The following is a 16,130-nucleotide window of genomic DNA, read 5'->3' on the forward strand; positions in this document are numbered from 1 at the left end:
TAAATTGCAAAATCGTCTTCTAAAGACTTCACTTAAGGTGTTATAAACACTTTTGAATTTTAAAAGTTCCAATTATTTTTAATAAACAGGGTTTTGTCCGGAAAGTAATAGGACTGGATTCGGTAGAGGGCGTTAAGGGGTCAGTAGGGTAATCTTTTTTTTGTTTTTAAAGCGGTTCGTTAGTTGTCTCAGAGCACCTGGAGCGTCAGGACAAATATTTTCGCGCGACGAGAGACTTTTGATGTAGTCAAGCAGAGTCATGGATCTTTAAGCATGATCCCGAGACAAAAAAGGCAAGAATGAGCAAATTCAAAATGAAAACGATGCCCATTGTCTTTTTCGACATGAAAGGCATCGTCTACCATGCACTTGTTCCTCCTGGACAAACTGACAACGCCAAGTCTTACGTGGAAGAGACTCAAACGAAGGGTCAATTGGGTCCGACAAGACATTGAGCCGATTGGAAGTTGCACCACGACAACGCCCCGGCTCACACCGCCTTTCTTGTGAACAGCTACCTAACCAAGGTCGGCATTCTTACGATTCCGCAGCCGCCCTACAGCCCAGATGTGGCCCTGACTTTTTTGTTTCCTTGGCTGAAAAAGCTAAAAGGCAAGCATTTTGAGACGACAGAAGGGATCCAAGCAGCATGCACCTCGGTTCTCAAGGCTATTCCGGAGAATGCCTTCCGTGACGCCTTCAATGCTTGCAAATCGCGCTGGCAGTGTCTTATCGATGCTAAAGGAGCCTATTTTGAAAGTTTTTAAAGAATTGTAAAGATTCGTTCAATAATTTTTTTTAAATCGACTCAGTTTGATTACCAACCCTGTATTTTAATGAAATGTTAATCATCAGTTAATGTTGATTGCCGTCCTGGACGTGGTTCGTATGTTCGTGTGTATTTTTGACCGAAACTGAAAGAAAAACAAAATAAAGAATACTTTTATATATTCGTAAATAATATTTCGGTTTTTCATTAATCATTTTCTTTTTTAATAAAATATAATTTAATACATAAATTATTGATTTTGTATCAAAACATGAAGAAAATCTCAGACCAATATCTAGAGGAAAGTACATACATATCTACAAACTTAGATATCCATCTCTGAATAGATATACGCGTACATCTGTATATATATATATATATAGTGTATATATTTACACTAACGTTGTTGTTGGAAAACCTTTTGTTCCATTATGCTTGTTGTTTACAGGCAGCTGGGAGCAAATCTACCGCAACCGGAACCGCATCATTCATCATCCAGCCAAAGCCCACAGGGCTGCCAAAGCAGGCGCTTGTGTGCCAAGAAGAAACAGCAAAAACAACGCCGGAGCATAAACAATAGCCAAACAAGCACTTAGCAAATTTAGGAGATACAAACAATGTTGGTGTGAATATGAAGCATGGCGAAAAGCAACAAAAAAAAAAATCAAAATAAATAAAAGGCAAAAACTCGTCGCATTCAAATAATGATTTATACATAAAATGGAAATCAAACTTTGCTAAAGTTGGCTTTGTTGCTGGCAAAGCGTCCTTGAAGTGTATCCCCATTTGCATATTATTACCTTTTAGTACCCAAAGCAACAGACGCATCAAAAACAAGAACAAAAATGAAAACAACAATAAGATGGTGAAAGAGGAAAAAGTAAAAAAAAAATACAAAAGAAAAGACAATATTCACTACTGTTATTGAAGATAGCAGAGGAAAAGGCGAAGAGTGAGGAAAACTGGTGCGTAGAAGAATACAAAGGCAGCCAAGCTGGCAATAAACTGATAAACAACAAATGTGGAAGAAGTCAACAGAAGCTGACACACCCACGAGCACACACACATACGCATACATACATACTTGCTCACTCTTAGGTTACACACCCAAGGGCCACAAGAGCTTTAAAGCTAGACGACGGAGCTAACCAGGTTCATATTAGTTCAGCAATTGGCGACAACTTGAGTGGCGGGGTGTGACTGCTATCTTCAGTTACTTGGAGACACACATACCGACATATATGCTCTGGTTTTGCACATGTGCGTTTTTGTGTTAATGTGTGTGTGTATGTGTGTCACTTGGCAATAAATCCAATCTGACATGCTCCAAATTTATCTAATAGCTTTTTCACCGCGATAAAAGGATGGGAGGTGCTGCACACAGCTGCAGACACCTACTTGCTGACATACTTAAGTGACATGTGAAAGGTATTTAATACAATTTTTATTGCCTCCAGTGACAGTTTCATGGCTTAAAGTGGTGGTTGAGATATAGAAAAGAATTTTGGTTTTGTAAGAATTTTACTTATTTTTCGTTGGAGTTAGGAAGTTAATAAATTACTGGTTTCAGTAAGAAAATTCAAAGACTGACATTAAAAATGTTTTGAGAAATGTGAATGAGAAAATAAAAGAGTTTGCAACAAGAATCTTTCTGTTAATTTTTTTCCTTCTTATTTTTGACTGTTACTAAATTCAGCTTGTCTTTGACAGGTACTCCATGAAAACTGTATTTAAGGCAAAAATACAAGAAAAAACATTAATTTCGGCTGCATTGAAGCTATAATACAGTCAAATTTAATATAGCAACAACATGTATATATAACTAAATATAACAAGTACGGAAGAGCTAAGTTCGGGTGCAACCGAAAATTTTATTCTCTTACAACTTGCCAACTTTTTTTATTTGAGTTCCTATGGACCGTGGGGTCAGGAAGATACGAAGCAACCCTGCTGCAAGGCTTTGCTCCAGTGACATTAGTCAATAATCCTGTTTGCGCTCCTGTACTCCTCATAAGACCGCGATTGTCGCCAAGCTTTCGCAAAAGTCATCATTGTAGTCCTAGGAACATCAAAAGATCATTCCTCAACTACGTCGACGACATCAAACAATACGCCGACTAGACTTCGAACGCAACTAACCTCTGAAAAGCACTGACCGCCATTCACCGTGGAGCCATTAACACCTTCACTGACTCCCTCTCTGTGAATGGCGTAGTTGGTGTCAAACCACTACCCATTGTAGACGAAGAATTCGGGTTGCCGCGAGGAACGAGAGTGACCCTTGCGCAGCTTCGTTCTGGATGCTGTGTCAGGTTAAACTCCTACTTATCCAGAATAGATCTTGACATATCAAATATATGTCCAGCAAGCAATGAGTCTCCGCATGACATTGGCCACCTATTTGTATACTCCGCTAACCCTACTCATCAGATACCCTTCTCCCTTTGGCCCGACTCTGTCAAAATAGCACGTTTCCTGGGCGTATGATAAGCTATCTTAATTCTTATCATCTTAACAAAGATTAGGTAGCATTTACAACAACAACATAAAAAGTTCGCAATTAGAACTTTGATCGATATCTTGCACAATTTTTGGTCATAAGGTGGCAGACCTCAGCATCACTATATAGACAACATTTTATTAACATACGCTTATTGGTGCTGGATTTGCATACTAGAAAGTGAAAGAACCAGATAGAATTTACAATTTTGTTATATGGAAAGTAGGCATGGTTGTAGGCTGACTTCGCTCATTTTAGCACTGGAACATAGAACTGGAAATGATATTGTATGATAAATTTGTTCGAGATCGGTCAAGTAGGTCCTAAGGTATGGATTTTCATTTAACTGTGGGCGTTGTCACGCCCATTGTCTTGACATTGGCTCCTAAATGCTCCTCTTGTATCATTCCACATATAAAATTTAATGTGTCTGGTGCATTTAGTTATTTTTTTATCCCACGGCTTTTACCGGAATCGTTATGTGGGGAGTGGGCGGGGTTGTCAACCAATTAATTTCTTGTTAAATAAAAAAATGTTCCATATAAAAACTTGTTTTTGATAAATCATTTGACATGACAATGATATGCTATAGTAGTCCGATAATTGGGTTATTTATACCTTGAGAGATAAAAGCGGTTTGCCTATATATATATATGTATATTAACCTTAGGCGCCAGTACAGAAGAGCATTCTCTCCTCTAAAATTCTTTTAGATACACTCACCGGTCGTAACAATGACCTAGCTTACTAGTTGCGCACTTAAAGCCGACAATTTTCTTGTGCGAAAATGTCTTTGCTACACACTTCTTTATTTTTACGCCTAGCAATTCTTACTACTTGTTTTACCTGCCCTTTGTGAAGCTGCTACTTTCTACTATATACACACGCTTTGCATTGTTTCTCCACCTTTTGTTAGTTCATTTTATTGTTCATGCCTTGATGCATATTATAGTCAAGCTGTGGCCGCTAGGCGTATACGCAACATTAAAGCGAGCGAAAATCATAAAACGTAAACACAAAGGATCCGTGCAATGAAATGCTGCAAGAATGAGAAAAAAGTGAACGAAAGAAGAAATAAAAACTAAGCGTTTAATATACGAAGTGCCATAAAACATGTGTGACGGATAATAATAAATAAGAAATACAATTAGGTTGGTAGTAGGCGAAATGTAGGCAACTGTGGCTGTAAACACAACGAGATTATTATAAACATTGTGGATATATTGAATGAAAAATATATTACTTTGACTAAAAAAATTTTTGTAGGAGCTTTAAAAATGCATAGAATATTTTTATGTCTGCTGAGAATAGCAGAAAAAAATATTTTGACTACGACAATAAGAAAAAAATACTTTTTATGGGCTTATCAGCCTTAAAGCTGCAAATAATTTTTCATTCGATATATTTATACTAAACTAAAGCTGAAAAGCAATTTTTCTTCGACATCATTGTAATTCACACAAAAACCTACTTTGTATGCTTGAATGCCTCGCGACGCCACCCAGACTTATAACTTCTGACCATCTCTTCAATGCTACTTTTTATAGGCAATATTACTTATTTCGACTCATTAATTTTGTGGTCGTGAGTTGCATAAAATGAAAGCAAGAAAATAAGTGATAACCAAAAAGTTGGTCAGCCAAAGGCGACGAAATTAAAAATTAAGCTTTTCGATGAAATGAACGGGCACAAAAAGTTTGTAAAGCCAGCGAGAAAGCGACCGCAAGAACTACAAATGGAGAAAAATGAAATGGTTTTCGGTTGCAGCATATCAAAAGAAAGCTAAAGGCGCCAGTAAATGATTAAGAAAGTGGAATTTGGGTTCAATTCATTTGAGCTTTTATGTGACCCGAAAGCTGCTAAGCTGCTATTAAGTGAAATCTTCAGACGCTGAAGTCGTCAAATGATTTTTTTTCTGGTAAATTCGAAAATACTTGCAATCATTTAGTTTAGTTTCAGTTTTTTCCATTGCATCGTCGGTTGGTGGTTTCAGTCTTTTTGCAATGAATTCGATGGTTGAATGAAGTACATTATCAGTTTGGTCTATTGAAATATGTTTGCGGAATATGCACAAGTAAAAATTATGTTAAAATAAAAACAAATAATACCTAAAAAGCGATTTACAGAAAAAAACTTGGCTCTAAATATTACTTATTTTGAAATTGAATTATCAAGAGCTAACCTTTTAATTGCTGTACGTTCTAAAGAGAGATCCATTTTGAGGTTCCCAACTTTTTTTTAAAGAAAAAACACAAAAACTTCAAACTAAATCGGAAATGTTTATTATTATTATTCGAAAGAACATTTTTTGGCATTTATTTCTCGAAGATTATTTCTTTCAAATGTTGTCCGCGGCTACGTCTCAGATGTTCCATCCGTTGAGTCCAATGTTAATTCTCGTAATAAGGCTGAACGATTTGTAAACGTTGTTCAGGCGAAAGTCTCTCCACGATGAAATGCCAAACAATAGTGAACAAAAGTAAAATGAAGCTTGCCACTACTTACACATGATCTGTACTTATACTTGGAGCACCCGTTATAATAAGAATCGCTGCGTGATCTAAATAAACTTTAAAGCACTGTATCTTAAAAATTTTCATAAATCTTTTAAAAAATTTACAAAATCTTGCACAACAACAACAACCGACCGCTAATGTATATGTCTTACCACAAAAACCGGCGCTAATTGAAACACAAATATTACCTTAGGTTACTAACGCTTGAACGCTAATATTTGCTCAGGTTCATATGAGTGTTTATGTACTTATGTATATACATGTACATATATGAAAGGAAACATATATGTGCGAGGTATTAATTTCAAAGGGAAAAGATAAAAGTTTAAAAGAATTGTGCGAAGGTTGAGATGCTTTAGGAGGACTGCTTGATATACTCGACAGCGGGGGACGCCAAAAAGACTTTAAAGGTACATATCAACTTGTGAAAATATTTGTTTTGCTTTGCGCCATATAAAATGTAAATACACTTTTCAAGTGTTGTGCTTATTTGACGGTACATTTTTGCGCTATAGAAATGTTTCTACTTAGAAATAAATTAATGACATGTTATTTATCAAAAGTATTAAAAATTAAAACAAAACACATTCAGCTAGAGACAAAATCATTTGAAAGTTAGTGAGCTTTACAAAATGAGATCGAAATGTAAGAGAATGCAATGTGATGAAAAAATGATTTTTGAATTTTTTAAATTTAATTTCACATACATTGTAATTGAAATTCTTCTTCTTCTTAATTGCCGTAGACACCGCTTACGCGATTATAGCCGAGTTAACAACAGCGCGCCAGTCGTTTCTTCTTTTCGCTACGTGGGGCCAATTGGATATTCCAAGCGAAGCCAGGTCCGACTCCACCTGGTCCTTCCAACGGAGTGGAGCTCTTCCTCTTCCTATGCTTCCTCCGGCGGGTACTGCGTCGAATACTTTCAGAGCTGGAGTGTTTTCGTCCATCTGGACAACATGACCTAGCCAGCGTAGCCGCTGTCTTTTAATTCGCTGAACTATGTCGACGTCGTCGTATATCTCGTACAGCTCATCGTTCCATCGAATGCGATATTCGCCGTGGCCAATGCGCAAAGGACCATAAATCTTTCGCAGAACTTTTCTCTCGAAAACTCGAAACGTCGACTCATCGGTGGCTGTCATCATCCAAGCCTCTGCACCATACAGCAGGATGGGAATTATGAGCGACTTATAGAGTTTCGCTTTTGTTCGTCGAGAGAGGACTTTACTTTTCAATTGCCTACTCAGTCCGAAGTAGCACCTCTTGGCAAGAGCAATCCTGCGTTGGATTTTCAGGCTGACATTGTTGGTGGTGTTAATACTGGTTCCTAAATAGACGAAATTATCTACACCTTCAAAGTTATGACTATCAACAGTGACGTGAGAGCCAAGTCGCGAGTGCGACGACTGTTTGTTTGATGACAGGAGATATTTCGTCTTGCCCTCGTTCACTGCCAGACCTATTTTCTGTGCTTCCCTGTCCAACCTGGAGAAAGCGGAACTAACGGCGCGGGTGTTGAGGCTGATGATATCAATATCATCGGCATACGCCAGTAGCTGTACAGTCTTATAGAAGATGGTACCTTCTCTGTTTAGTTCTGCAGCTCGAACTATTTTCTCCAGAAGCAGGTTGAAGAAATGGCACGATTGGGAGTCGACTTGTCTGAAACCACGTTTGGAATCGAACGGCTCGGAGAGGTTCTTCCCTTCCCCTTGAAATTAATGTTTTATTTTATTTTGTTTTAATTGAAACACAAAGTTCTGTCGCGGTTAGTCTGCTTTTTCCAGACTGAATAAGGAAGCAAAGAAGATGGGTCTGGCAGTGAACGAGGGTCACATTCGCGATTAGTCTCCCACGTCACTGGTGACAGTCATAACTTCGAAGTTGTAGGCAATTTTGTCTACAGGGTTTGTCCGGAAAGTAATAGGACTGAGTCGATTAAAAAAAACTATTGAACCAATCGTTACAATTCTTTAAAAACTTTCAAAATAGGCTCCTTCTGCGTCGATGCAGCGCTGCCAACGCAATTTTCAAGCATTGAAGGCGTCACGGAAGATATTCTCCGGAATAGATTTGAGAGCCGAGGTGCATGCTGCTTGGATCCCCTCTGCCATTTCAAAATACTTGCCTTTCATCGGCCTTTTCAGGCAAAGAAACAAAAAACAATTCGGGGAAGGGTCACATCTGGACTATAGGGCGGCAGCTGAAGCGTTGCATGCCGGCCTTGATTAGCTAGCTCTTCATACGAAAGGCGGTGTGAGCCGGGGCGTTGTCGTGGTGCAATTTTCAATCGGCTCGATGCCTTGTCGGACCCGATTGACCTTTCGTTCGAGTCTCTTGAGGACTTCCACGTAAAACTTGGCGTTGATGGCTTGTCCAGGAGGTACAAATTCATGATGGACGATGCCTTTGATTTCAAAAAAGACAATGAGCATTATTTTCAATTTGGACTTGCTCATTTTTCCCTTTTTTGCTTCCGAAACACACCACTTCATGCTAGAGCAACATTTGAGTAAGCCTGCTTGATCATATCAAACATCTCTGTCGCAGATTTACCGAGTTTCACACAGAATTTAATCGCGTGCCTCTGGTCTAACTCCCAGAAACACGTCGCGCGAAAATGTTTGTCCTGGCTCTGCAGGTGCTCATAGACAGCCGCTCGTTCGTTAGCTAGAAACGCCTTCTACCGAATCCAGTCGGTGCGCGTACGCTCCGAAGTACAGTAGTGGCAGAAGAAAATGAGTCCTATTAATTTCCGGACAAACCCCTGTATCTTGGAAGCAGCATTAACACCAATAACAAATGTCAGCCTCGAAATCCAACGCAGAATAACTCTTACCAAGTAAAGTCCTCTCTCGACGAACAAAGCCCTAATACTACAAGCCACTCAACATCCTCGTATAAAAAGCGTAAAATTATACCAACATCTTGCTACCTTCAATGTCTTCAATTTCACAAAGCCTCACAGCAATAACGGCAAGTAATTAAAGAGAATATCACCACTTTCGAAAACTGCTAATATTTACAAAGAAATGAGAAAACAACAAATTTTAAGAAAATGCCAGCAAAAACATCTTCGTTAAACGAGACATCAAGAGATCACCAGAAAGGATGGCATCATGGCAAATTGAAAGGCTAAAGTTACGAGACATCAAAGTTGTGAGCGCCGAAAAATTCCAAAGTTCGCTGACAAAATGCCAACAATCAAGGACAGCAGCGCATCGTTAAAGTTTATGTCACACCGGCAAACGGTGGGCAAACATAACGACAGCAAGAACAAACTGCAGGTATGAGTACCGTTGTATGCTCGCACAGCAGCTGATAGTTTCTTAACTTTGGTCGTCAAAGCAACTAGATGGGCTATAAAGGAGGATCGACGTTCTTCGCCGCAATGAGGCTTCTGCGGTGGCGTGTAATTTGTGATTTCCTCACCGGGTGTCTCAGGTTTCAATTAATTTACCTCATCTTGTACGGGGTGCGTTGCCATTGTCACTTGGCGAATGTCTTCAACTATTATATTACAAACTCAATTATGTAACGGTATGCTTTTACAGTAACGGTGTTTAAAGTTTATCCGCCTGAATCCTTCGCAATTTTTGATTGCTTAGTTAGCGGAAAGGCATCTTTGAAATACATATTGACGTTAATTAAGAGGAAAACAAGGAAAATTAATGAGAGGGGTTTGAAGTGGTGGATTGAAAGCAGTTATGGTTGGGATTTTGGGCGTTAATAGACATTTGCTTTCATACCCCATAAATATTTATTTGATTGGTTGGTCATTAAGATGTGTTAAGGCGAAAAAAAACAAAATATTTGTATATATAACACTTTTCACAAGAAAACAAGAGCCACAACAACTACACAAACATCCAAAGTTCTTTTGTTATTAATTGTTGCCACTAGTTTGCTTACAATTTTTTTCTTTTACGACGTGCTATTTTGTATCAACAGTGCGTATACGTAATGCTCTTTGAAAAATATTAAATAAATTAATTTTCCCTTTTTATAATCTACTAAAAAATATAAATAAAATATTGTTTATCAAGAATATATATTAACACCGATTTATAATATGCTATACTGCTCTGATGGGGATATTTGGTTTCTTGCTATCGCAAAGAAGCTTAAGTTCAAAACCACATACTTCGGCCTAAGTTAAAAAACTAATTTGAGGCGAAGAATTCGTCACACAAGACATTAACGTTTTTTTTGCGAACTTTAAGGGCGACTTGATGTCTACGTTTGATACTATCTCCAGTTCTTTGAACTCCGAAGTGTGTCAAAAGTGTTTCAGTTTCTCTCTCATGCCAACTTCTCGGCATTTTCTGCATTATGCCAGTAGGTTGTGACCTGTCAAAAGACCAACAGACGTTCGGTAGTCCTTTTGAGACCGTGTGAGTAAGAAGCAAGTGAGTTTTGCTAAGGGTCTCTTGTACATTATCCCAGCGATCCTGCTTGTACTTAAGATATTCCATCTCGCTTTGATTCGCCTGTCAGCCTTTTCGTAAATTTCGTTGTGTATCGTTCTTAGGAACTTCCGTATTTCCTGTGCTTGTTCAGTTGCCATGACGGATGACACTTTTGGTAATTTCGTTCGCTGCTTCGTTTCTCGGAACTCCTCTGTGGCCTGGAATCCAATATAAAGACAGCCGCTTTCCAGCAGCCATTACATCTACTGCTTTTCTGCTTCTAAGGACATTCTCTGACGTAATACGATTTGAGATTATTGCATCAGTTGCTGCCTAGCTATCGTGGAACCTTCTCTCCCAAATAAAGCATAAGAGTACTCGTATATGGTCTAATTTGTCTACCAGCCTCCCGCTTTTTGAACTATGCCCGAAGTTGCTTGTAGGGAACTCAATTAATGCCGCCAACCTTGCAGCTGATTTTGCCATTATGCAGAGAATAGCGAGTCGTTGTACCCGTTCCATCGGTTTCCTGTATGAAATTTTGTTCATAGCGGTCCATCACACTATAGTACCAGGAAGTAAGATTACCTTGACTACCGGTGGGTGACACCAATGCATAAGGCCAGGTGATAGGCCGCGAGTAGGCCCTAGCATTGTTTACATGCTATTAAGGCATGCTTGCTATCCAAAATTACTTCAAGGAATTGGTATGCTCTTTAATTATCAGTTCAATTCCATTGAGTCTCGGCAGTTTCCACGGCAGGAATTTGTACCTCCTTGTAAAGAGTATTATATCCGTCTTTCAGCATTTACCTCTACTTTGATCGATATAGTCCATCGTTATATGACCTCCAGAGCAATCTCTTCATTGTATTTAGGAATTTCTCTGTGGCAAATATACCTATGTCGTATGTCTATTAGTTTAGGCTAGTAGTTTGGGTGCTTTCGTTTCAAATTTTTTCATAAGCTCATTAGCTACAAGTGACCGTAGGAGTGGTGACAATACAAACCACTTAGAGTAGAGAAAAGATCTATTGCTATGCTTCTGAAGAAGTCCATTATTATTAATGCCATATAATAGTAGTTGGAGTTGGAGTCGGAATTTTTATTTAAAGTTTAGTAAATTTATTTTTCAATAATTTTAATTTTTGAACCATATTACCCTATTTCCCGGAATGTGTTAACCAAAACCGTACTGCATATACCTAGTACATGTATAATTATGCAATAAATTTTGAGCTGTAAACTTCAAATTTCATAATTGCGTGCAGTTAAACGTATAAATTAAAATAAATTAGATTATTTAAGCGTCATGCATGACTATCACATATAAAATACAAGGTTACGTATACGCCATGTCAAACGGATTATTATTTTGCAGTGTGAACCTCACAATTTTATATTTGCTTGTTTTTCTTCTGTCAGAAATTGGTAACGTTATTTAATTTCAGGGAATGAAATATAGCTAACAAACATGCCAATTCGTGCCACACATGTGCCGGTCTAAATGGTGGCTTAAACGCCCATTTGATGCAGGAAATTTCGTGCAATTTGTTTCGTGCATACTCACTGAATTTATAAGCGTGTTTGTTATTTATTTCGCTTTTGGCATGTATGTATATGTGTGAGTATGAATAAACACAACTGCAGTTTAATAGAAAAATCTCGTTGGTTTGCTTTATATTTTCTACATAAATTGGGTAGTCGAAAAAGTCTTTTCGTATTTTGTCCCATAGATGTCTTTGCAGTCGTATATCTCCAGTGCTACCAATCACAATTTGTCATATCATATAGTGTTGGAAAGGTGAGATTTTAAGCTTTATTTATTAAAAAAAAATATTAAAAAAATGAGTAATCAAAGTAAAACTTTACACCAAAATCTTAACACTGAAAATTTGCTAGCCAAAAAATTTGTAATTTATTTAAATTTAAAAAATTTCTATAACCTTCATTTTTCATTGTAGACTTGTATCTCATAAAAAAAATTGTGTTATGCTATTTGCCACACAGTATCCTTTTCTTTCCCTGCTCTAAATGTCATAACAAACGACTTTTTGCACCCGGGAGCAAATGGTTTCTGTTGGCACACATCGTTTACTTGAGCTATTTCCCACAAATTTGTTTACCTCAAGCTGTGCTATGCGCATTAATATTCCGTCATAACACAACAAAATTGCTGCTAAACGCTTTACACACTCCGTCATCTTTATAGCAGCAAGAGATTCTTTGCCTTTTGCCTGCTGTGGTAGTTGCCCATAAAAGTCATGAGTGTGGTTCGCCATATTGTCTGGCACACGTGGTGCATACTGAATATTATTTCACAGAAAACTGTCTGCTAAGCTGTACTGAGAACTAAGGCTATGCGCATAATTAATCAGTTGCCTGTGAAGTGAAATTAGCTTGGTATTCACTGTAACTACAGACAGCAACTGTTAGAGTTTCTTCTTGGGTAGTTTTAAATTTTTCTACTTTTTTTGAAATTGCTTAATGACACTTCTCATAAATATTTTTTCGCTTGGCGATTGATTATCAGCAAGCGATTCTTGAGTCATTGAATTCGCTGTGAAGATATTTTGTAGTTATTACTATTGACCATATCCAAATACCTGATGCCTATATATACGCAAACTAGTCCCTCTATATCAGATATCGATATGCTCATTTGTCGATATCGCCGATATCAGACCAATATGGCATACAGCTCCCATACAAGCTTAACAAATTGAATAAACTGCTTTTAGGAAAACTTTTTCATTTGAAAGAATATCTTACGAAATTTGAGTAGGAGTGCAAGTTAAGTAGAAACCCGTTTAGCTGTCGGTTATGATCGAAAGGTTATAGTAAGAGTCGAAAAACATCGAAATAAATTTATTATACTTTCAATAAAGCGTCTTACATGGCGTGTTCTACTCTCTAATTTTTGATTTTTTCCGACAATATCCCGTTACTTAGTAAAAAAGCATTAAGCTTAAAGCAAAGTGTAACCAAAGAAAAATCTAAAAACTTCTCCATATTTTCTCATGCAATTAGCGATGTAATTGACTTTTAAATACGTTTTTATATAAATTTTAAAATTCTTTATAACAAAGTTCGTTTCAGACTTACTTTGGTGGTCATAGTAGTGGGCTTTTGCCAGTCAAGTTTCATTAGCAGCCATTCTCTTTCTTCATTTCCTCGAGGAAATTAATTTAATTTTTCACTTTGATGCAAATTTTGCAAATTAGTAACTGGTAAAGAAAGAAAAAGAAGAATTTTCAAGACGGCCACAATTTCACTAAGATTGATTACATGAAATTAAGCGCGTGGAAGCTGGCGCTTTCATACATAATTTATTTCAAAGTCAATAATTCGAACTCTGACACGCGGTAGTCGAGAAGAATATGAATTTGAAGTAATTTCTTTCACCATTTCTTCTAGATTATTTACCACATTATTACTTTTAAATATAACCTTATTGTAGCAACTGCGTGTGATCACTTGAACAACAATGCGTATACGTAATGTTCTATGGAAAATACTATAGTACTCGTACAAGAATTTTTCCTCCATTATTATATGTAAATAGTTTACCAAAAACTAATAATAAAATATTTTCGTATAGCATCTTATTTAAAATATATTTCAAACCAGTATTGATATATGATATATTGCTCTAATGAAATATTTTGCTCCTTAGCTATCGAAAAGAAGCTTAAGATCAAGAACCATACACTTTGATTTAATTTAAAAAATATTTCATACAAACTGACATTATGACGTCTCAATCATTAGCACTTACTATGGTAATTTTAAAACCTGCGAACTTGCACATGAAATTTCTTCACTTACTTTCAATGACTCGGTTGAAATCTGAAACTGCTTGAATAAATTTTGAAAGTTATGAACAAAATGAGCACAAAAATGCAACCTATTTATCAAATAAATGATACCTAAAACATACTCCGCTGTATTTTAGTGGCAATTTGAAAAACTCAAATCAAAAAGTAAAGAAATCATAAACGAAACCCCGTCAGTTTTCTAAAGACTCTAAACCTCATACTAACGATTAAGTGGGGATAGAATCATTAATTGATCATTTAGTTTTCATAGCTCGAAAGAGTTTATCTTATAATACACCGTAGAACATGTTTATATCGAATTTTATTGGATTTTCGAAAAAACCACGATATGTGATAATTTTGGTCAAAAAAATACAAGTAAGATCCAAATGCTTAATAGCTCAAATTACTGAAGATGCAACGGGTGAGATAACCAACATAAGCCACGTTGATATAAACATCTTTCCCCATGGGTAAGACAAGGTCAGCAAATTTTCTTAAGGAGACAAAAACTAAGGTTCTAAAATACGTTTAGTCTTTGGGTTTTTTACACATATCATTCTGAGCAAAAAAGAGTAGGACTTTGTCCATATTTTAAAAGTCTTAATTTTTTCTTCACATCGTCCCCTCAAAGTAGTCCTCATTGGCCCAAATAAACTTGTGCTAAAGTTTTTCTCAAACTTCGGAAAAGTTTTAAAGTCAATTTCCGGTATAGCCGGACTGACTTAGCTGAATAGTCAAACACGGAGCTAAATCGGGCGAATATGGTGGTTGCGATATTGGTTAAAAATTTGCTGAAAAACTCACCAAGAATCAATGCAGTATGCGACGGTGCATTATCGTGGTGCAGGAACCAAGAATTTTCGGCCTATAATTCCGTCCACTTTCTACTAGAAGTTTCGCGCAAACGATACGTTTCGTCAAATAGTATTCAATGTTGACAGCTTGTCCTGTCGAAAAGAATCGAAGTGCACCACACCTCGATAATCGAATAAGACTATCAACACAACCTTGATTTTTGACCTGCTTTGATGTAGTTTTTTCAGCTATGGCTCACATTTGCAATAATATTCGGTCGATTAATGGTCGGTTTTCGGGTCCAAGACTCATCGCCAGTAATAATAAATTTTATGTAATCCTGGTAGTAAGAAAGCATTGTTTCAAAGACGTTAACGCGACGTTGTTTTTCGAAAAAATTGGGTAATTTTAGAAGCAATCGTGCTTTTACTTTTCTTAGGCCCAAATGACCTTCCATCGTTCTCACTGATCCTTCCAATATTCCAACGGAGTTAGTAAGAAATCTGACTGTTAATTGTCGCTTCTCAAATACCAATTCCTTTATTTTACTGACGTGTTGATCATCAGTTGATGTTGTTGGCCATCCTGGACGTGGTTCGTCGTCAACGTGTTCTCGACCCTCTTTGAATAATTTGTACCAATCAAAAACACTTACTAGCGACAAAAATTGAAATTAAAAAATGCCGAAAAACAAATGATATTTATTAAAGTTGTTCTGTCTTGTTATTCATAGCTCATGCTATGCCTACAGTTTTTGCTTATGAAAAAAATACTTGAACATTTTTCTGAGTCACATCACAACTTGTTATGTTGTGAAGTGTTGATGCAGATCTTATGTACTTATCTTCTTTATATAACAATACGATTGTATTTTCCCTTTCATGTGAAGTGTCATATTCGTCGCCAAGTTGTCTCATAACTTTTGTATTTAACTTTCGCAATCAGTTGCAGATGCAAAAAATTGAGAACCAGAACAAGCGCTTACTTTTTTATGCAATCGCAAAGGCATTCAGACCGCCTAATAGTAGAGTATTTTTTTCGTAGTCATTTGCAGATGCAAGAATTGAGAAACAGCCTGCCTACGAGTACAGTTTTATGAAAAAAATTGTGTTTGAGTGCATGTCTAAGGACCATTTTGAACAAAGTTGGAGAGTATTAAAAGAGTGAACCTGAAAAGAGAGAAAAACAACTTGACTTGATCTTATTAACAGAGTCAGGGAGAGTTCACCGCTAATAATTTACATACTTTTGTACTTAGCTTGGTCACAGGTACTAGTGACTATAACATAACTAGCAGACATGATTGTAAGTAACACG

Source organism: Bactrocera neohumeralis, chromosome 5, assembly GCF_024586455.1.
Source record: "Bactrocera neohumeralis isolate Rockhampton chromosome 5, APGP_CSIRO_Bneo_wtdbg2-racon-allhic-juicebox.fasta_v2, whole genome shotgun sequence".
Lineage (NCBI taxonomy): Eukaryota > Metazoa > Arthropoda > Insecta > Diptera > Tephritidae > Bactrocera > Bactrocera neohumeralis.